The sequence below is a fragment of the Phalangium opilio genome, unplaced genomic scaffold (genome assembly GCF_054372755.1).
Source record: "Phalangium opilio isolate 3A_F unplaced genomic scaffold, DU_Popi_V2 ptg000194l_1, whole genome shotgun sequence".
Classification (NCBI taxonomy): Eukaryota; Metazoa; Arthropoda; class Arachnida; order Opiliones; family Phalangiidae; genus Phalangium; species Phalangium opilio.
This window is the reverse complement of record NW_028324212.1, coordinates 2,693,195-2,716,102: the sequence shown is the minus strand read 5'-3', so window position 1 is coordinate 2,716,102 and position 22,908 is coordinate 2,693,195.

The following is a 22,908-nucleotide window of genomic DNA, read 5'->3' as shown; positions in this document are numbered from 1 at the left end:
ACGGCTGGTAATTAAGCTAGATTACCAACGACTGGTAATTAAGCAAGATTGCCGAAGACTGGTAATTAAGCTAGATTACCGACGGCTGGTAATTAAGCTAGATAACCGACGACTGGTAATTAAGCTAGATAACCGACGACTGATAATAAAGCTAGATAACCGACGGCTGGTAATTAAGCTAGACTACCGACGACTGGTAATTAAGGTAGATTACCGACGACTGGTAATTAAGCTAGATTGCCCAAGACTGGTAATTAAGCAAGATAGCGGAAGAAGGGTAATTAAGCTAGATTACCGACGACTGGTAATTAAGCAAGATTTGCCGAAGACTGGTAATTAAGCTAGATTACCGACGACTGGTAAATAAGCTAAATTACCGACGGCTGGTAGTTAAGCTAGATTACGGACGACTTGTAATTAAGCAAGATTGCCGACCACTGGTAATTAAGCTAGACTACCGACGGCTGGTAATTAAGCTAGATAACCGACGACTGGTAATTAAGCAAGATTGCCGAAGATTAATAATAAAGCTAGATTACGGACGACTGGTAATTAAGCTAGATTACTGACGGCTGGCAATTAAGCTAGATTACCAACTGCTGGTAATTAAGCTAAATTACCAACGACTGGTAATTAAGCTAGATTGCCGAAGACTGGTAATTAAGCTAGATTACCGACGACTGGTAAATAAGCTAGATTACCGACGGCTGGTAATTAAGCAAGATTGCCGAAGATTAATAATAAAGCTAGATTACCGACGACTGGTAATTAAGCTAGATAACCGACGACTGATAATAAAGCTAGATTACCGACGGCTGGTAATTAAGCTAGATTACCGACGACTGGTAATTAAGCAAGATTACCGACGACTGGTAATTAAGCTAGATTACCGACGGCTGGTAATTAAGCTAGATTACCAACGACTGGTAATTAAGCAAGATTGCCGAAGACTGTTAATTAAGCTAGATTACCGACGGCTGGTAATTAAGGTAGATAACCGACGACTGGTAATTAAGCTAGATAACCGACAACTGATAATAAAGCTAGATTACCGACGGCTGGTAATTAAGGTAGATAACCGACGACTGGTAATTAAGGTAGATTACCGACGACTGGTAATTAAACTAGATTGCCGAAGACTGGTAATTAAGCTAGATTACCGACGGCTGGTAATTAAGCTAGATAACCGACGACTGGTAGTTAAGCTAGATAACCGACGACTGATAATAAAGCTAGATTACCGACGGCTGGTAATTAAGCTAGATTACCGACGACTGGTAATTAAGCTAGATTACCGACGGCTGGTAATTAAGCTAGATTACCAACGACTGGTAATTAAGCAAGATTGCCGAAGACTGGTAATTAAGCTAGATTACCGACGGCTGGAAATTAAGCTAGATAACCGACGACTGGTAATTAAGCAAGATTGCCGAAGACTGGTAATTAAGCTAGATTACCGACGGCTGGTAATTAAGCTAGATAACCGACGACTGGTAATTAAGCTAGATAACCGACGACTGATAATAAAGCTAGATTACCGACGGCTGGTAATTAAGCTAGATTACCGACGACTGGTAATTAAGCAAGATTACCGACGACTGGTAATTAAGCTAGATTACCGACGGCTGGTAATTAAGCTAGATTACCGACGGCTGGTAATTAAGCTAGATTACCAACGACTGGTAATTAAGCAAGATTGCCGAAGACTGGTAATTAAGCTAGATTACCGACGGCTGGTAATTAAGCTAGATAACCGACGACTGGTAATTAAGCTAGATAACCGACGACTGATAATAAAGCTAGATTACCGACGGCTGGTAATTAAGCTAGACTACCGACGACTGGTAATTAAGCTAGATTACCGACGACTGGTAATTAAGCTAGATTACCCAAAACTGGTAATTAAGTTCAATTACTAACGACTAGTAATTAAGCTAGATTACCGACGGTTGGTAATTAAGCTAGATTACCGACGACTGGTAATTAAGCAAGATTGCCGACGACTGGTAATTAAGCTAGATTGCCGAAGACTGGTAATTAAGCTAGATAACCAACGACTGATAATAAAGCTAGATTACCGAAGGCTGGTAATTAAGCTTGACTACCGACGACTGGTAATTAAGGTAGATTACCGACGACTGGTAATTAAGCAAGATAACCGAAGACTAGTAATTAAGGTAGATTACCGACGACTGGTAATTAAGCAAGATTGCCGACGACTGGTAATTAAGGTAGATTACCGACGGCTGGTAATTAAGCTAGATTACCGACGGCTGGTAATTAAGCTAGATTACCAACGACTGGTAATTAAGCAAGATTGCCGAAGACTGGTAATTAAGCTAGATTACCGACGGCTGGTAATTAAGCTAGATAACCGACGACTGGTAATTAAGCTAGATAACCGACGACTGATAATAAAGCTAGATTACCGACGGCTGGTAATTAAGCTAGACTACCGACGACTGGTAATTAAGCTAGATTGCCCAAAACTGGTAATTAAGTTCGATTACCAACGACTAGTAATTAAGCTAGATTACCGACGGCTGGTAATTAAGCTAGATTACCGACGACTGGTAATTAAGCAAGATTGCCGACGACTGGTAATTAAGCTAGATTGCCGAAGACTGGTAATTAAGCTAGATAACCAACGACTGATAATAAAGCTAGATTACCGACGGCTGGTAATTAAGCTTGACTACCGACGACTGGTAATTAAGGTAGATTACCGACGACTGGTAATTAAGGTAGATTACCGACGACAGGTAATTTAGCTAGATTACCGACGACTGGTAATTAAGCTAGATTACCAACGACTGGTAATTAAGCAAGATAGCGGAAGACGGGTAATTAAGTTAGATTACCGACGGCTGGTAATTAAGCTAGATTACCGACGACTGGTAATTAAGCAAGATTTGCCGAAGACTGGTAATTAAGCTAGATTACCGACGACTGGTAAATAAGCTAAATTACCGACGGCTGGTAGTTAAGCTAGATTACGGACGACTTGTAATTAAGCTAGATTGCCGAAGACTGGTAATTAAGCTAGACTACCGACGACTGGTAATTAAGGTAGATTACCGACGACTGGTAATTAAGCAAGATTGCCAACGACTGGTAATTAAGCTAGATTACCGACGGCTGATAATTAAGCTAGATTACCAACGACTGGTAATTAAGCTAGATTGCCGAAGACTGGTAATTAAGCTAGACTACCGACGACTGGTAATTAAGGTAGATTACCGACGACTGGTAATTAAGCAAGATTGCCAACGACTGGTAATTAAGGTAGATTACCAACGACTGGTAATTAAGCTAGATTACCGACGACAGGTAATTTAGCTAGATTACCGACGACTGGTAATTAAGCTAGATTACCAACGACTGGTAATTAAGCAAGATAGCGGAAGACGGGTAATTAAGCTAGATTACCGACGGCTGGTAATTAAGCTAGATTACCGACGACTGGTAATTAAGCAAGATTTTCCGAAGACTGGTAATTAAGCTAGATTACCGACGACTGGTAAATAAGCTAAATTACCGACGGCTGGTAGTTAAGCTAGATTACGGACGACTTGTAATTAAGCAAGATTGCCGACCACTGGTAATTAAGCTAGACTACCGACGGCTGGTAATTAAGCTAGATAACCGACGACTGGTAATTAAGCAAGATTGCCGAAGATTAATAATAAAGCTAGATTACCGACGACTGGTAATTAAGCTAGATAACCGACGACTGCTAATAAAGCTAGATTACGGACGACTGGTAATTAAGCTAGATTACGGACGACTGGTAATTAAGCTAGATTACCAACGGCTGGTAATAAAGCTAAATTACCAACGACTGGTAATTAAGCTAGATTGCCGAAGACTGGTAATTAAGCTAGATTACCGACGACTGGTAAATAAGCTAAATTACCGACGGCTGGTAGTTAAGCTAGATTACGGACGACTTGTAATTAAGCAAGATTGCCGACCACTGGTAATTAAGCTAGACTACCGACGACTGGTAATTAAGCTAGACTACCGACGACTGGTAATTAAGCTAGATTACCGACGACAGGTAATTTAGCTAGATTACCGACGACTGGTAATTAAGCTAGATTACCAACGGCTGATAATTAAGCTAGATTACCAACGACTGGTAATTAAGCTAGATTGCCGAAGACTGGTAATTAAGCTAGACTGCCGACGACTGGTAATTAAGGTAGATTACCGACGACTGGTAATTAAGCAAGATTGCCAACGACTGGTAATTAAGGTAGATTACCGACGACTGGTAATTAAGCTAGATTACCGACGACAGGTAATTTAGCTAGATTACCGACGACTGGTAATTAAGCTAGATTACCAACGACTGGTAATTAAGCAAGATAGCGGAAGACGGGTAATTAAGCTAGATTACCGACGGCTGGTAATTAAGCTAGATTACCGACGACTGGTAATTAAGCAAGATTTGCCGAAGACTGGTAATTAAGCTAGATTACCGACGACTGGTAAATAAGCTAAATTACCGACGGCTGGTAGTTAAGCTAGATTACGGACGACTTGTAATTAAGCAAGATTGCCGACCACTGGTAATTAAGCTAGACTACCGACGGCTGGTAATTAAGCTAGATAACCGACGACTGGTAATTAAGCAAGATTGCCGAAGATTAATAATAAAGCTAGATTACCGACGACTGGTAATTAAGCTAGATAACCGACGACTGCTAATAAAGCTAGATTACGGACGACTGGTAATTAAGCTAGATTACGGACGACTGGTAATTAAGCTAGATTACCAACGGCTGGTAATTAAGCTAAATTACCAACGACTGGTAATTAAGCTAGATTGCCGAAGACTTGTAATTAAGCTAGATTACCGACGACTGGTAATTAAGCTAGATTGCCGACGACTGGTAAATAAGCTAGATTACCGACGGCTGGTAATTAAGCTAGATTACGAACGACTTGTAATTAAGCAAGATTGCCGACCAGTGGTAATTAAGCTAGTTTACCGACGGCTGGTAATTAAGCTAGATTACCGACGGCTGGTAATTAAGCTAGACTACCGACGACTGGTAATTAAGCTAGATTGCCGAAGACTGGTAATTAAGCCAGATTACCGACGACTGGCAATTGAACTTGGTAAGTATATGACATGTGTTGGTGCTCAGGTGTACGGAATATTTTTGTGGTATAACTATGTACTGCTTCCTCTGTATTTGCATGTGAAAATGACGGGAAACAATTTGAGTTTGACGTTCATTGTCAAGTCAAGCAGTCAGGAATGACAGTTATGTAATAGATGGTTGGTTAGTTCAAACGCGTTAACTAATGTATGCACAATGCCCTTATACTTGTACTCTTCTAAGGTTTCTGAACCATTTGAATTAATATTAAGACTAAAGTGACAGAAATTAATAAAAACTGTCGTTTTTGAGAAAGACGGGAAAGTGTAGAAAATGAATTGCCTGAAGTAACAGATATTAAAATTTTCACTTTTGAAGACATGATCATAAAACATCGATTATTTGAAAAAATTCTTATCCTAGTTTTTTTCACCAAAATTTCTTTAGTCGAAATATTTTGTCATGTAACATGTGCGTCATTTTAAAAGTAATACGCGTGTACATTTTATTTTATATCAAAGATTTACAATTAATTTTGAGTATTCGGTTCTATAAGGAGAATAAAACAGTCAGAAAATGGTTTAAAAAAACTGTGTGAAAACTTGACAAATCGTAGTCGTTATTTTGAAATTAACGCGAAAAATCTTTTGGACATTAATAACTACATCACAGTCAAATGGCCTTTGTCGTTTTCTGCTTGGCAATATTTCCAATTTTAAAATATAAAAATTGGAGTATGTGAACCTTAATTTTAGTCAAAAGTAAAACCTAGTATCCCTTAACAAAAAGATAGCATTTTTTCTGAAACTACTATATAGAGCAAAATACTTGTGTAAATAACGTTGAAAAATATTTTGAGTTCAGTGAAAATTTGGTGAAAAAACTAAGATAAGAATTTTTCAAATAATCGATGTTTTTTGATCATGTATTCAAAAGTGAAAATTTTAATATCTGGAACTTCAGGCCTTTCATTTTCTTCACTTATCTTTTACACCTACCCGTCTTTGTCTACAATGACAGTTTTTATTAATATCTGTCACTTCAGTCTTAATATTAATTCAAATTTTTCAGAAACCTTAGGAGAGTAAAAGTATAAGGGCATTGTGCATACATTAGTTAAAGCGTTTGAACTAACCAACCATCTATTACATAACTGTCATTCCTGACTGCTTGACTTGACAATGAACGTCAAACTCAAATTGCTTTCCCGTCATTTTCACATGCAATTACAGAGGAAGCTGAACATACAGTGTCGAAGAGATCAGAGCAACACCTACCTTTGTGGAAAACCCCCAAAACCCCTGACGTACTACTTCACTGCAGTACATTTTCCTGCTCGTAATGAGCGATAGACGCATTACCATTAGCAGTGGTGCGGGACCTGTGGTTCCAGCAGGATGGTGCGCCACCACGTTGGGCGGTCAATGTTAGCCAATGGCTAACTGAGCACTTTCCAAACCGTTGGATCGGTAGAGGCGGACCAATTCCGTGGCCAGCAAGATCCCCTGACCTAATCCCACTTGATTTCTTCTTATGGGGATATGTTAAGGGGAAGGTGTTTGCAACAGAACCTTTAAATGTAGACAACTTGAAGGCTAGAATTCGAAGCGCAATTGAACGAATCACTCCTCAAATGCTAGAAAACGTAATACAAGGCATGGACAATCGTCTTGAAGAGTGCCTACACCACGACGGTAGGCACATCGAGCATTTACGCTGATGGGTTTAAAAAACAGCCCTTTAATTTGTAGTGTGATGTCTTAGTTCCTAAGCTTAATTGTAGGTCTTTAACGTTTCAAAGTGCGTATCATTAAACGATATTCACTATGATACTATGTATACGAGCTCGAAAATGTACTGCAGTGAAGTAGTCCGTCAGGGGTTTTGGGGGTTTTCCACAAAGGTAGGTGTTGCTCTGATCTCTTCCACACTGTAGTTATACCACAAAAAGATTCCGTACACCTGAGCAACAACACATATCATATACTTATCAAGTTCAATTACCAGTCGTCGTTAATCTGGCTTAATTACCAGTCATTGGTAATCTAGCTTAATTACCAGTCGTCGGTAATCTAGCTTAATTACCAGTCGTCGGTAATCTAGCTTAATTACCAGTCGTCGGTAATCTGGCTTAATTACCAGTCGTCGGTAATCTAGCTTAATTACCAGTCGTCGGCAATCTGGCTTAATTACCAGTCGTCGGTAATCTGGCTTAAATACCAGTCGTCGGTAATCTAGCTTAATTACCAGTCTTCGGCAATCTTGCTTAAATACCAGTCGTCGGTAATCGAGCTTAATTACCAGCCGTCGGTAATCTAGCTTTATTACCAGTCGTCGGTAATCTAGCTTAATTAGCAGTGTCGGTAATCTAGCTTAATTACCAGTCGTCGGCAATCTTGCTTAATTACCTGTCGTCGGTAATCTAGCTTAATTACCAGTCGTCGGTAATCAAGCTTAATTACCAGTCGTCCGTAATCTAGCTTAATTACCAGTCGTCGGTAATCTTGCTTAATTGCCAGTCGTCGGTACCCTAGTAGCACTGCCGACGTAGGGCCTACATGGTCGGCTTTGTCTGTTACCGACGAGTTGGTAAAAAGTCACTGATAAGTCGGGAGAGTAATGGTTTGAAAGTCGAAATGTCCGCCTGGAGGGACGACGGCCCGCCAGTTTTCCTACTGTTTTGAGGCTACTATAAAACGACTGTTGGCCGACTTTATGTCGGCGTCATTATGCCTACCTAAAACCGCGCTCAATCCGACGATTTCGCGGCTTTTTAGTATAGGAACGGTAAATCGTCGGTAAAGTGCTGGTAGAGTAAGGGTTTGAGAGTCGAAATGTCCGCCCGGCGGGCGATGGCCCGCCGGTTTTCCGACTGTTATGAGGCGACTATAAAACGACTGTTGGCCGACTATATGTCGGCGTCATTATGCCTACCAAAAGCCGCGCTCAATCCGACGATTTCGCGGCTTTTTAGTATAGGAACGGTAAATTGTCGGTAAAGGGCAGGTAGAGTAAGGGTTTGAGAATCGAAATGTCCGCCTGGTGGGACGACGGCCCACTGGTTTACACGACACGAATGAAATACGACTCTCATCCAACACGTTTGAGAGTCGACTTAACCGCCTGTCAGCAAGAGGTCCGACGCTTGTGCGATGATCAAACCTTAACTCGAGGCCCAACGGTTTTGCGACGATCAAGCCTTAACTCGAGGCTTCATTCGCTTATAGTAAAGGATACTGATACCTAGTATTGAAATTTCTTTATTACATTTTCAATGAAAATCGCTTTAGAATTTGTACTTTGAATATTTCAAGTAACATACAGGTTGAGCATCAATTATAACAATTTCAAATATTAAACAATGTATTTGATATTACACGACTAGTCGAATGGAAATATTAGCTGCCTAGCTAATTGGTTTTAACAAAAAGTAAAATTTTTCAGGGCGAGTATAATATTTATATCAATTAAAGCATTTATTAATCAAAAATGTCTTGATTAGAATCAAGACCTAAAAAGTATCGATAAGACTGAGGTTATCACTTGTCTGAAGGATCAGATATTAATTTTTCTTTTTAATTGAAACTTAAATGCATGCTTAAGAAAAAACAACGTTCCATTACCGTTTTCCGTTGAAATAAATTATTTTACTGGTAATCAATTTCAAAAATTTACTTATCTCGGCTTTTCGACCACAATTCCATTCCCCGAAAACATTTTATCATTACATTAATTACTTTTGGGAGAGTACGTGTATGGTTTTTGCGTTTTAAAAGGTTCCTAAAGACGTTACATCTCCATTCGTGACCAGCACGCTTGGCAGTGGAACATTTTAATTATTCTAAAACCAATGGCGCCAAATTCAATAGGGACAGTAACATTTTTACTCGCGGTTTTGCAAAATGATGTAATATCAAGCGTACTTTAGTGAACCGTCGTATTGTTCTTTCTCATAGTTCAGGGCATGATCAGTGTTACTGCCCAATTTCTCTCTCTAGTTTCTAACAATGGTTAGAGACTATTTGATAAGGCGCGGCACAACGTTATATTCTAAGTAGCACAAAAGGAAAATGAATCCATTTTTTTATATTTTGGTTTGAAATTAATAAACTCATGATAGTAGTTATAACGAACAGAAAGTCAAGGGAATGGCACCGGTAATGAGCAGCAAAAAGAGAGGAAATTTTGCTTCAAGGTAGCAGAGGGACATGGTAGTGAAAATAGTAATCTAGAATTTTGTTCGTTCAAACCTTAATATATCATGAAATATTCAAGTGAGGAGGCGGCACTACCTAGAAAGATTGATTTTGGCAGATAACAGCGAAAAAAATTATGTTCTACACACACTGGGACTATGGGAGAGTTTCTGGGCCACAGGTCGCACATGATGAAATTCCAACTCCAGTTTACATCTGTTCGTACTAGTAGCAGGTTAAGCTATAGTTTGCTCAGGTCCTGTTAGTCTCGAAAGGGTTATATAGTCCTCGTAACCAGTGGCGTCGCTAGGCCTTTTTTTGGGGGGGGCTATAGCCCCCCAAATTCCAAACTTAGCCCCCCCCCCCCAAAAATAATCAGTAAACCCTACCAAAAAATTGCTCTTAGCAACCTAAAATTCTGTAGCAATATATAAAAAATTTTCAATATCAAACAGTAACAGATGGAAACAAGTAAAATGTTTCATGTTCTTTCGAAGGGAGTCCCAATAGTGTGCACTAAAAGCTAACCAAAACTAAAAATAAACCTAAGACGAGTGAAAATCCTGGCGCAGCAGAAAGACACGTTACCACTGTGGGGTCGGACATTTCTGATTTTTTGTTTAGGGTCTTTGAATTTTTTTCTTTTTATTCATGTGCTAATTAAATAGATAACGATGTGGCTACTATTAAGTCCCAGCCCTTGGGCCATCTTGTTTATATTAAGTTCTTATAATAACTTTAAAAAAGTTTGCCCAGATTTAGCCCCCCCCCCCCCAAATTTCAAACCCTAGCGACGCTACTGCTTGTAACTTTTAAAAGGTTGTTGTCATGGCTTAACAGACCGCTATTACATTTTTTTATTGTTTTATAGTTTATTTTGACACGTTATCTCCCAAAAGTAATTAATGTAATGATAAAATGTTTTCGGGGAATGGAATTGTGGTCGAAAAGCCGAGATAAGTAAATTTTTGAAATTGATTACCAGTAAAATAATTTATTTCAACGGAAAACGGTAATGGAACGTTGTTTTTTCTTAAGCATGCATTTAAGTTTCAATTAAAAAGAAAAATTAATATCTGATCCTTCAGACAAGTGATAACCTCAGTCTTATCGATACTTTTTAGGTCTTGATTCTAATCAAGACATTTTTGATTAATATCTGTTCCTTCAGTCTTCATTTTAATTAAGAATGTTAAGAAACTGTTTTACATTTTCAAAATCTGCACTAAGCAGAAACAAATATATATAGGGGACCATAACTTTCGCTCAATCAGACATTTATTTATTATGATATTTCAAAAAAAAACGTAAATCAATAAAAGTTTGTATTCTTATTGTAATTAACATAATTCAATTTTTTACAATCATTCATTGAAACGCGAGGCGCCCCCTAAAAATTCAAGAAATAGGACCAAATTGACAATTTTACAAAATTTTTAAAAATGCTGATTATGTCCGTTTATCATTTAGCTCAAAATTGTCATAAGCCCAATATGAAATTCGGATATCCTTAAAACTTCATAAAGACGATCCGAGATTTTCAATTTCACACTTTTTTGTAGCATAAACTAACGTCTGTTTGATATGAAGCTTCAAACCTTAAACAAAATATAGTCAGGGCTACCCTAAAAGTTCACCAAGATGATCCAAGATTGTTAATACGCCTAAAAAGTGCCATCTTCAAAATATGTAGCCGGGGAAAAGAGAGCGTGATCGAGTGGGCTATGCTAGTGGTTGGAAGTCGCGGGGGTTGGGACAGTGATAAGGAAGTTGAGATGGATTGGAAATAATGATGGGCGACCTGCGGCACCGTATCTCTCCCTATGTACCTCGCGCACGCCCCTACCCTTCGGTAGGCGATTGCTAAGTGCTGCCGCGGAGCGCCATTTTATTTGTATGAGAACTAGCTTCTATTTTGAAGATAGAGGGAGCGCCCTTTACAATTTAGTCCAGTACGACCCTACCTAACCGCTGAGGATGCTGAGAGGACTATGTTGCCGTAGGTGGGGGTACACAGGCAACGCTATAGGTGTGGGGGTTTCTACTCCATTCCTCTCTCCTTCAAGGTTGGGACTCCAGGCATAGCCAACTCCATCACGCACTCGACAACGCAAAACAACTCGCGCCAGCGTGGGAAATAAGGCGGTGACACAGGGCAAATGACCAGTTTAAAAATTCCTTGGTCCAGTTCAAAAATTAAATCGGAGGGGGGTCAGTGGTCCACGAGACTACTAAGAAAGTTCAAGGGTAATCAGACTCCACACATTAAAATTCTCATATTTTAACTATAGTTATATATCCACTTCTTTAGTTTAGCAGACGACGTGCTCTGGTCAATGGTAACGGACCAGTTTATTTATTCCAAGTCAGGAAAGTCACTGGCCTAATGTCCAATTTAAAAAATGCTTATTTGGTCACGGACCAGAAATCTCACGTAAACGCGACGCGAATGACGAAAACTTCGTATTTTCCGATTGCCGAGAGGCGAAATAGCCCGGCCTCCTTTTACGTCCACCCTTGTATTTTGAAAGTGGGACTGGGACTATGGGGCGCGAATACTTATTCATCTAATACCTTCTCTCTAGTAAACTAGATATCGCTTCTTGGTAAAACTTTATATAACTAAAACCATGAGTTTATAACATATGTTCCAAAACAAGCTTCATACAACTTTTCGAAAACAAATTTCCCTGAGATTTCCAGGCTTTTCCCCATATACTTCCCTGAGTTTTCCATGTCTTTCCCGTACATGGAGCAAATGTTAACAAAGGAGGGAAGGGGAAAATAGGACTATTACATAATCAAAGGATATCCCCGTATCTCTAATAAAACCAGAGTTACGAGCTTCCAAAATTTAGTGTCATGTTAATCCTATGGAGGAGGCAAAGTACCTACAAGTATCCGGGGCAAGTACCTACAAGCACCCGGATCAAGTACCTACAAGCACGCGGATCAAGTACCTACAATCACCCGGAGCAAGTAGCTACAATCACCTGGAGCAAGTACCTACAAGCACCCGGGGCAAGTACCTACAAGCACCCGGGGCAAGTACCTGCAAGCACCCGGGGCAAGTACCTGCAAGCACCCAGAGGCACCCGTGGCAAGTAACCACAAGCACCCGGGGCAAGTACCTGCAAGCACCCAGAGGCACCCGTGGCAAGTAACCACAAGCACCCACAAGTAACCACAAGTACCTACAAGTACCCAGAAGCACCTACAATTATCCACAAGCACCTACAAGCACCCACAAGTACCTACAAACACCCACAAGTACCCGGGGCAAGTACCCACAAGTACCTTCAAGTACCCGGGGCAAGTACCCACAAGCACCCACAAGTAACCACAAGCACCCACAAGTACCTACAAGTACCTTCAAGTACCCGGGGCAAGTACCCACAAGCACCCACAAGTAACCACAAGCACCCACAAGTACCTACAAGTACCTTCAAGCACCCTCAAGTACCTACAAGTACCTTCAAGCACCCTCAAGTACCTACAAGTACCTTCAAGCACCCTCAAGTAACCACAAGCACCTACAAGTACCCACAAGTACCTACAAGCACCCATAAGTACCTACAAGCACCCACAAGTACCTACAAACACCCACAAGTACCTACAAACACCCACAAGTACCTACAAACACCCACAAGTACCTACAAACACCCACAAGTACCCGGGGCAAGTACCCACAAGTACCTTCAAGCACCCACAAGTACCTTCAAGCACCCACAAGAACCCACAAGTACCCACAAGAACCCACAAGCACCCACAAGTACCCACAAGAACCCACAAGTACCTACAAGTACCTACAAGTACCTACAAGTACCTACAAGCCCCTACAAGTACCTACAAGCCCCCACAAGTACCTACAAGCACCCACAAGTACCCACAAGCACCCACAACAACCCACAAGCACCCACAACAACCCACAAGTACCTACAAGCACCCACAAGTACCTACAAGCACCCACAAGTACCTACAAGCACCCACAAGTACCTACAAGCACCCACAAGTACCCACAAGTACCTACAAGTACCCACAAGTACCCACAAGCACCCACAAGTACCCACAAGCACCCACAAGTACCCACAAGTACCTAAAAGTACCCATAAGCACCCACAAGTACCCACAAGCACCCACAAGCACCTACAAGTACCCATAAGAACCTACAAGTACCTACAAGTACCCATAAGTACCTACAAGCACCCATAAGTACCTACAAGCACCCACAAGTACCCACAAGTACCTACAAGTACCCACAAGCACCCACAATTACCCACAAGTACCCATAAGTACCTAAAAGTACCCATAAGTACCTACAAGCACCCAAAAGTACCCACAAGCACCCACAAGTACCTACAAGTACCCACAAGTACCTACAAGTACCCACAAGTACCTTCAAGTACCTTCAAGTACCCACAAGTACCTACAAGTACCTACAAGTACCTACAAGCACCCATAAGTACCTACAAGCACCCATAAGTACCTACAAGCACCCATAAGTACCTACAAGCACCCATAAGTACCTACAAGCACCCATAAGTATCTACAAGCACCCACAAGTACCCACAAGCACCTACAAGTACCCACAAGAACCCACAAGTACCTACAAGTACCTACAAGCACTCACAAGTACCTACAAGCACCCACAAGAACCCACAAGTACCTACAAGTACCCACAAGAACCCACAAGTACCCACAAGAACCCACAAGAACCCACAACAACCCACAAGTACCCACAAGAACCCACAAGTACCTACAAGCACCCACAAGTACCTACAAGCACCCACAAGTACCTACAAGCACCCACAAGTACCTACAAGCACCCACAAGTACCTACAAGCACCCACAAGTACCTACAAGCACCCACAAGTACCTACAAGCACCCACAAGTACCTACAAGTACCCACAAGCACCCACAATTACCCACAAGTACCCATAAGTACCTAAAAGTACCCATAAGTACCTACAAGCACCCAAAAGTACCTACAAGCACCCACAAGAACCCACAAGTACCTACAAGTACCCACAAGAACCCACAAGTACCCACAAGAACCCTCAAGAACCCACAACAACCCACAAGTACCCACAAGAACCCACAAGTACCTACAAGCACCCACAAGTACCTACAAGCACCCACAAGTACCTACAAGCACCCACAAGTACCTACAAGCACCCACAAGTACCTACAAGCACCCACAAGTACCTACAAGCACCCACAAGTACCTACAAGCACCCACAAGTACCTACAAGCACCCACAAGTACCTACAAGCACCCACAAGTACCTAAAAGCACCCACAAGTACCTACAAGCACCCACAAGTACCCACAAGTACCCACAAGCACCCACAATTACCCACAAGTACCCATAAGTACCTAAAAGTACCCATAAGTACCTACAAGCACCCGAAAGTACCTACAAGCACCCACAAGAACCCACAAGTACCTACAAGTACCCACAAGAACCCACAAGTACCCACAAGAACCCACAAGAACCCACAAGTACCCACAAGAACCCACAAGTACCTACAAGCACCCACAAGTACCTACAAGCACCCACAAGTACCTACAAGCACCCACAAGTACCTACAAGCACCCACAAGTACCTACAAGCACCCACAAGTACCCACAAGTACCCACAAGCACCTACAAGCACCTACAAGCACCCACAAGTACCCACAAGTACACACAAGAACCCACAAGTACCCACAAGAACCCACAAATACCCACAAATACCTACAAGTACCTACAGGTACCTACAAGTACCCACAAGTACCTACAAGTACCCACAAGTACCCACAACAACCCACAAGTACCCACAAGAACCCACAAGTACCTACAAGCACCCACAAGTACCTACAAGCACCCACAAGTACCTACAAGCACCCACAAGTACCTACAAGCACCCACAAGTACCTACAAGCACCCACAAGTACCTACCAGCACCCACAAGTACCTACCAGCACCCACAAGTACCTACAAGCACCCACAAGTACCCACAAGTACCTACAAGCACCCACAAGTACCCACAAGAACCCGGGCAAAGCGCCTACAAGAGCTCAAACGCAATGTTTTTCTTGCTTAATATCCCTCTAAAGGCGTGAATCACGACAAAAACGCCGTAAGTCCAATATAAAAAATTAGGGCTAAAATGCGTGTCTCTATCAGTGGTAAAACGCCGTAATTCCAATACCCAAAACAACGTAAGTCATAGTATGTGTTAATAATGATAAAAATCGATACTTAAACTTAATTGATCTTAATGAAACTAAGAAAAGGCACATCTATGGACTGTTATCTTTCATTTAAGATGGTTCCCAAACGTAACGAATGATTAGTTTTCTTTATACACGATCCCAATTAAGGTCATTTTTCAAAAAAATCCCATGTTATGTCTATGGAAGAATATTGTATCTTTCACTAAATGTCTGATTAATTTTATGGATTCTAAAACCACCCTTAACAACTTTTTTCTTTATAGAACTAACTATTAGTTGGATCTCTTTGAAATTTTAACCACATATTTAGGGCCCAAATTTTAGTTCACTGGCGAAATTTCAAAGCAGCAAACACAATACGAAAAAAGTTATGGCCAATCAGAGAACCCTCCTTTAGCATTAGAGGCAGTATCAAGTCTTATCTAAGAGAGCGACCGCTCTCCTAGAATTATTATTCATTGTTAATATCTTCGATGTGGCCAGTTGCTATCTATTAAATTACAAAAATCTTAATGAAAAATATACACTTACACATTTTTTTAAGAAAAAAGAAAACATACAATTCTAAAGGGTATTATTTCACACATTTTTCTCTTAAAATGTTTGAAACCGCATAAAAATTTTGTAACTAAAACATATTGAGATCTATTTAGGGATTCAGTATAATTTTCACAACCAAAAATCTTTAAAATACTTAATATATAAGGTTTTTGAACTCCAAGCGCCCCAAAACACTTGCTTCTTTTATATTCAAACAAAGAAACTGAAGGTATACATAAACGTTTAAGTTTTGGTTTCACTTTCTATGGGTGTGGTTCCCAGCAGATGAGAAGCTAGGTAAAAAGCATAGGCTTATGCATAAAACTGAATCTAAGAGGTAGATAAATTGATAATTCAATAACAAAATTCACACCTTACGTGACAAAGGAAGACGTTTCTAGATTATATAGTGTGACAAAGAACCTTAGCGATGAAATTAAAAGTTAGCAAGCCTAGAACTAATCATTTTCAACCACAAAAATATCGCTTATACATTCTAACAGAAATATATTACCTTACACGAAGTTCACTTCAATAATGGTTAGTACCGTGGACATCATATATGAAGAGAAAACCCGAAAAAAAAACTTTGCAAGAGTGAAGATGCGTGAATTTTTTCCCACTCCCGACGCGCGCTAGTCGCGAAGAGAAAAAGTTTTCCTCTCGAGAGAGAACTGTGAAAAATGGCCACTGCCAAGATAATCTGACGTTTCCTAGAAACGGCGGGATTCAACTGTATTTCGCGCAAGTGAGAAGCCGCTGCATAAGATACAACCATGATACGATTGTAAGAAAAGCACATTTTTCTCACTACGCGACGCTAGTGTTTTTATTTTCACCTCTCTGCCTCGCTGTTCGGGAGAAACGCTACCGTTTCTAGCCTGTAAAAATACATCATAGATGATGGCCGGCGCGAAGTAGGGAGAAGTGAACTTCGTGTAAAGTAATATATTTCTGATTCTAACGACCCAGCCGCGTCAGAGATACTGGAAAGGCTGACTTGCTTTCGCACTAGCAGCGCCCTCTTCGATAATGACGTGCATGGCGGTACCTTAGTTACGCCAATAGAACAGAGGCGTGTCACCTGACCCGAGAAATTACAGGAGGGAAAATTCAAACTAGAAATTCAGATGTGTTTTCTTGCTTTGCAGTTTTTTGTAACGTTATGTTTCTAGTGTTGCCAAAAATATAGTATTATCAACTTCTGCTTGTGGGTCGAAATATAGTATAAGTTAAATATATAACAAAAAATTTTTGGAGGCATATGCGGAATAGTAAAAGTCAAAAAAACCGTCCCACGGAAAAAGAAGGCCCACCAACAATCAATTGGCAAAAAATGTGTTGGAAATTTCTAGACGATAGGCAAGCCTACTTCAAACCACCACAGTTCCAACTGTCGGATAAATGTCGGTTACTAAACGGCCTAAGAATAACTTTGCTTTTAAATTTACTCTTCTTAAACGTTACAATACCGACTAGCGCGAGAGAGTTGGTAATCAATTAGCAAAAAATGTTTTGGAAATTTCTAGACGGTAGGCAAGCCTACTTAAACCATCTCAGTTCCAACTGCCGGATAAATGTCGGTTACTAAACGGCCTAAGAATAACTTTGCTTTTAAATTTACTCTTCTTAAACGTCACCATACCGACTAGCGCGAGAGAGTCGGTAATCAATTGGCAAAAAATAAGTTGGAATTTTCTAGACGGTAGGCAAGCCTACTTTAAACCATCTCAATTCCAACTGTCAGATAGATGTCGGCATTGCCAACTAAAAGAAGTAGTCGGCTTCATGAGTCGGAAAAGTGTCGGAATAAGCATGGTACAGCCGACTGGACCGTAAACCGACTATTCGACCTTTAACCGACTGTTATGCGGAAGGCTTGTGCTACTGGGGTAATCTTGCTTAATTTCCAGTCGTCGGTGATCTAGCTTAATTACCAGTCGGCGGTAATCTTGCTTAATTACCACCAGTCGTCGATAATCTAGCTTAATTATCAGTCTTGTTAAATGACCTATATTGTTACTGTCTCTAAGGCAGACCAGTTGGTAACTTAATATATATGTGTGGGGTCCTTTTCCAACTTAACTTGTTAGCTAGCACAAGACTAGGTCCCCTGGTTTTTTAACCACTACCAAAATTGGACCAAATAGCCTTAACCGTGCTAACATCATAAAGTGACTCTTATCCATGCTAAAATATCGCAGATTAAAATGGTTTAGACAATTTGAAATTAATCATACTTAAACTTTAATTTAATCAATGAAAGTTGGAATGCGGAAAATCTAAATACCAGGCTTTCGTTTAAAACCATTTTCAAGTCAAACAAACGAATAGTTATTGCATTACGGCTTCCACAAAATGGTTATTTGTAAAATATTTTCCCATGTTATTTCTATGGAAGAATTTCGAGGTTTTCGTCAAAATGACTGATTATTTTTATTGAAATGAAAACCACCCTTAGCAACGTTATTTTTTAAAAAATAAACTAATTAATGGATCTCTTTGAAATTTTAACCATATAATGTGGGCCCAATTTGTAGTTCTGTGGAATTGTTTCAAAACAGTTAATACGATACAAAAAAGTTATATGCAATCAAAAACTCTTCCTTTTACATTTTAAAGCCAGTATGAAGTCTTATCTAAGAGAGCTACCGCTCTCATAGAAGTTACATCAGGCAATTCATTTTTTTAACTTATCTTTTACACTTTCCCGTCTTTGTCTACAATGACAGTTTTTATTAATATCATCAAGGTATAACGCATAGCAACCTAGATACAATGCCCGCGCGCGCTAGTCTAGAGCTAAGGGACATTCGCGGGGGGGAAGGAAAATATTTTTTCCAGATAGATGGGGTTTTTTGGGAAAAAATTATTCGCGCGAAAATTCAAAATCCCCCATTGCATACCCTGTGAAGACATTCCCGACGGACCGAAGCCTATTTCCATGCTTATGTGTGTGCTTATATCTAGTAATGACTTGCCGATCAACTTGGAAAGGTTTTAACATCGGTAACCTCTATTGTTAAAATTGTTAGTATCAACAATCTAACACTATTGGAATCGTGTAAATTTTAATTAGCACTGCGTGAATACTCGAATTTTCGAATAGTACTTTTGTTTAATTCGAATCGAATTGACGATTAGTCTTTGCGTGGAAACCAGAGGGAACTATGATATCTTTAGCATGCTAATTGTATTTAGAAAGCGATTACTCGTTTTGAATCCGAATCGAATACTCATCTGTTAAAGGAATAGCGACGTGGTTTAAAAATTATCTCAATTCTAAAGAAAACCTTACTTTTTTGATAGTTTAAACTCTTCTGATTCCAAGAATATGCCTGATATTTAATTTAATAAATATTTAAATATGAAGGAAAACACAGAAAAAACCCCTCGAAAACTTGAATTTTGGCGGGAAGGGCAAATTTGCTAAGATTTTTGGAGGATTTTTCTCCTTAATACGTCACTCACGGTATCTCGCGGAAAAGCCAAGCGCGAGCGGCCGAGACTCCAGAGTCTACTAATGCCGCGCGAATCTGAATAAAATAGGCTTAACGCGGTGCGGAGACACTAACAGGCGTCACGTGAGCGACATCTAGAGAGAAAACTTCTCCTTACTACGTCATCAATCGAAACAAAATTTTAACTAGGCCTTTTCCAAACACAATACTTTGATTGCAATTTTATAAATTGCTACGAAACTAAATAAACAAGACGACCCAAGGGCTCGTAATAGTAGCCACATCGTACGAGTGAATAGCCCCTCTTTACCCTACCTTAATGAGTGGATAACCCCTCTATACCTTACCCTAATGAGTGAATAGCGCTTTTACAATGCTTAAATGATTAACTGTGCATAAAATCAGAGTGAATAGTCCCTCGATGCCCTAGCCTAAACAGTGATAAAATTATTACCCATATAAATTTACTTATGCCGCAATTGTAATATTCCGGTTTTAGTGATTATCCCCTCGATGAGTTTACAACATAGACTTATGCCGACGCACATTTATCGCTTCCTATAAATTTCTAACATTACGCACTTAACGCTCAATTAATACACGTACAGAAAGTTTTAGTTTATGACACAGACTTATGCCGACGCATAATTTTCGCATCTTATAAGTTTCTAACATGAACTTATGGCCAGAAGGGTTTGAAAGGGAAAGAATTCGGTAAAACACCCAATAATTGTAATATCCCGGTGCCTTAAGACAATTCTAAAAAGAACGTCAGTAAATATTTGCTTTTGCTTTCAAAATTTCTAGAGATGGGCCGATACCGATCCCATATTGCTATCAGTACCGATATTTTACTTTAACAGATATACCGGTATCCGTTAAAAATGAACCGATATTTCTACCCGATATTTTTTTAAGGAAAAATATCGGTTCATTTTCAACCATCACCGATATATCATTTAAAGTCAAATATCGGTACCGATACTGATATGGGATCGGTATCGGCCCATCTCTACAACCTTTATTATAGCATCTATTTTTTTATTGATATCGGTTAATATATCGGTATTGTTTTAATATCGGTTTATTCGAAGGATCGGGTAAAATATCGGAGTCGGTACGTATCGGTTTCCCAAGTATCGAATGATATCGGTATCGGTTAAAACTGGTATCGTCCAATCTCTAAAAATTTCCCTCCATTTCTTTGAATGTTGAAATAGGGGAGCGTGAAACTCCTATTGTCGACGGGGGAGAGGAATTTTTAAGGGAGAGTATATAGCTTAACCTTACTATCATAATTCCCTTCCTTTTAAGTAGACGAACGAATAATATCAACTTCACAATTCTCTCCCTTTCACTTTCCCATCCCCAATGACGATCGAAAAATTTTATATTGCCAAAGGCTCTACTATTGACACTACTACTACTACTACAAGAATGACAACAGGGAAGGTCAAACTAAGAGCCTCATCGTAGATGTACATTATACGATGTGGCTGAAAAGTAAACATATCACAATAAACTAGATTTTTCGAGGATTTTGTTCGCATTTTAAGTTTGTAGATGACGAAAATCATGTCACAAAACACTTTGAAACGAAGTATGTAGTTAAATTTTTATGGTAAACGAGTACTTCATTCGGATTTTGAATAGGAGATTTACCATTCGATTCTCTTTCAAAATTCACTAAGAAACTCTTTGCATTAAGATATGCTCTATTCCAATTTAGATGTTCCTGAATTCAAGACTAAAAAGTTCAAAAAATCGGCTCAGATCACACAACTATATATTTGTTGGTCTTGCTTCTTATTATCAACTCTTTTCATCTGTGGTGTTAAAACCAACTTCTTGCCCCTCAATAAGTATTTGATCAACAGAATGTCGGACCTGGAATCTTACCCGAATTCTAAACTTTTGCTGTGGTTGAACGATGGCCTGGGAATATCTTGTTATTCTGAACGGAATGGCTTTGAGGTAAAGTAAAATAAATTCTACTTTTTACCTCTCCGAGTGACGTATGTCACGGAGAGGTTCTAATTTCGACGTGTCTGCGTGTCTTTGTCTGTGTGTCTGTCTGTTGTTACACTCACGTGACCGCATTTAAGGCGGATGCCCACTGGCGTCGCGTGTAAGTTTCACGCGAAGATTTCGCGCGAGTAGTAGGGACTATACTGATTCGCAGAGATCCAAGATGGCGGCCAGACTCTCATCCTCCAGACTCAAACCAAACTTTTCAGACAAGTCCGGACTAGCCCGAGCTCCTGCCTGTTAGTTTCATGACATCATCTTCTTAACTTAAACCAAAACTAAAAGCTATAGTCAACATTGACGTCATCCTTTGCCTGCTGGCCTGAACCAGCTCTCTGTAGGCCTAAAGTTAATAAAAACACAGATTTTAAGACATCAAATATTTACTTTTCATAAGATGTACAGATATGCGTAATAAATAAATACAGAATATATAATACAAAATAATCAACAACCAGCAAGGATGAACAAACATGTTTTAAAGAGTTCATTTTTCACGTTGACCCTGTGTCGTTATTTGACTCGGAAGTGCAATCGGCGGAGGGACGTTTGGGTTTATTTTCTAATTGTTTTCTGCTTCGCCGCTCAATTTCGTAAAGAGTTAACAAAACGTTGACTATCAACCCGTAAACAAAAAAGAAAATGAGGCACAACATATTGCGAGGGCTATGATAGCAAATGATATTTAAATTGCTAGTACGTGCTATATGTAACATACTAGAGAGTTAAGCGGCAGTTTTTTAATTGGATCCTACTTGTCACATTAGGCGGAGCGTAAGTAAAGAGATAATATCATTGGATAGGTTAATTAAGGTGGGACTAGGAAATAAGCCTATAATTATATGTCTGAAAAGAATAACAAATATACGAATAAAGATTTTTATAACATATAATATATACAATGAAATATAAAATGACAAATATTTATATGAAAAAACCCACGACCAGTTAAAAAGATTAAACACCGGTCGAGCCGAACCCCCCACTGCCGCGTGATGTAGGGGTCAGACTCTAGAAACAACATAAAAATGTGTTACATGTTGAAACCTAAATTAAAAAACTTGAAAATATTTACCGCCGCTTCCACCGGTCTTAGCAATATAACCGGGGTAACTATCAATTGGGCGACTCTATCGCCACGCCGAACAGTGTAGGGAGTCTCCCCGACGTTGGCAATGACCACTTTTAGGGGTCCCCGATAGTCGGCGTCTATTATTGTAAAGAAATATTATACTTTTGGGGCATTATAAAATAACTAATAAACATACCTATCGTCCCCTCGGCGACAAACAGCCCTTGGGCCGTCAAGCTGCTACGGCCAACAATGCGGCCGTAGCTGTCCGCCGGCAGCATA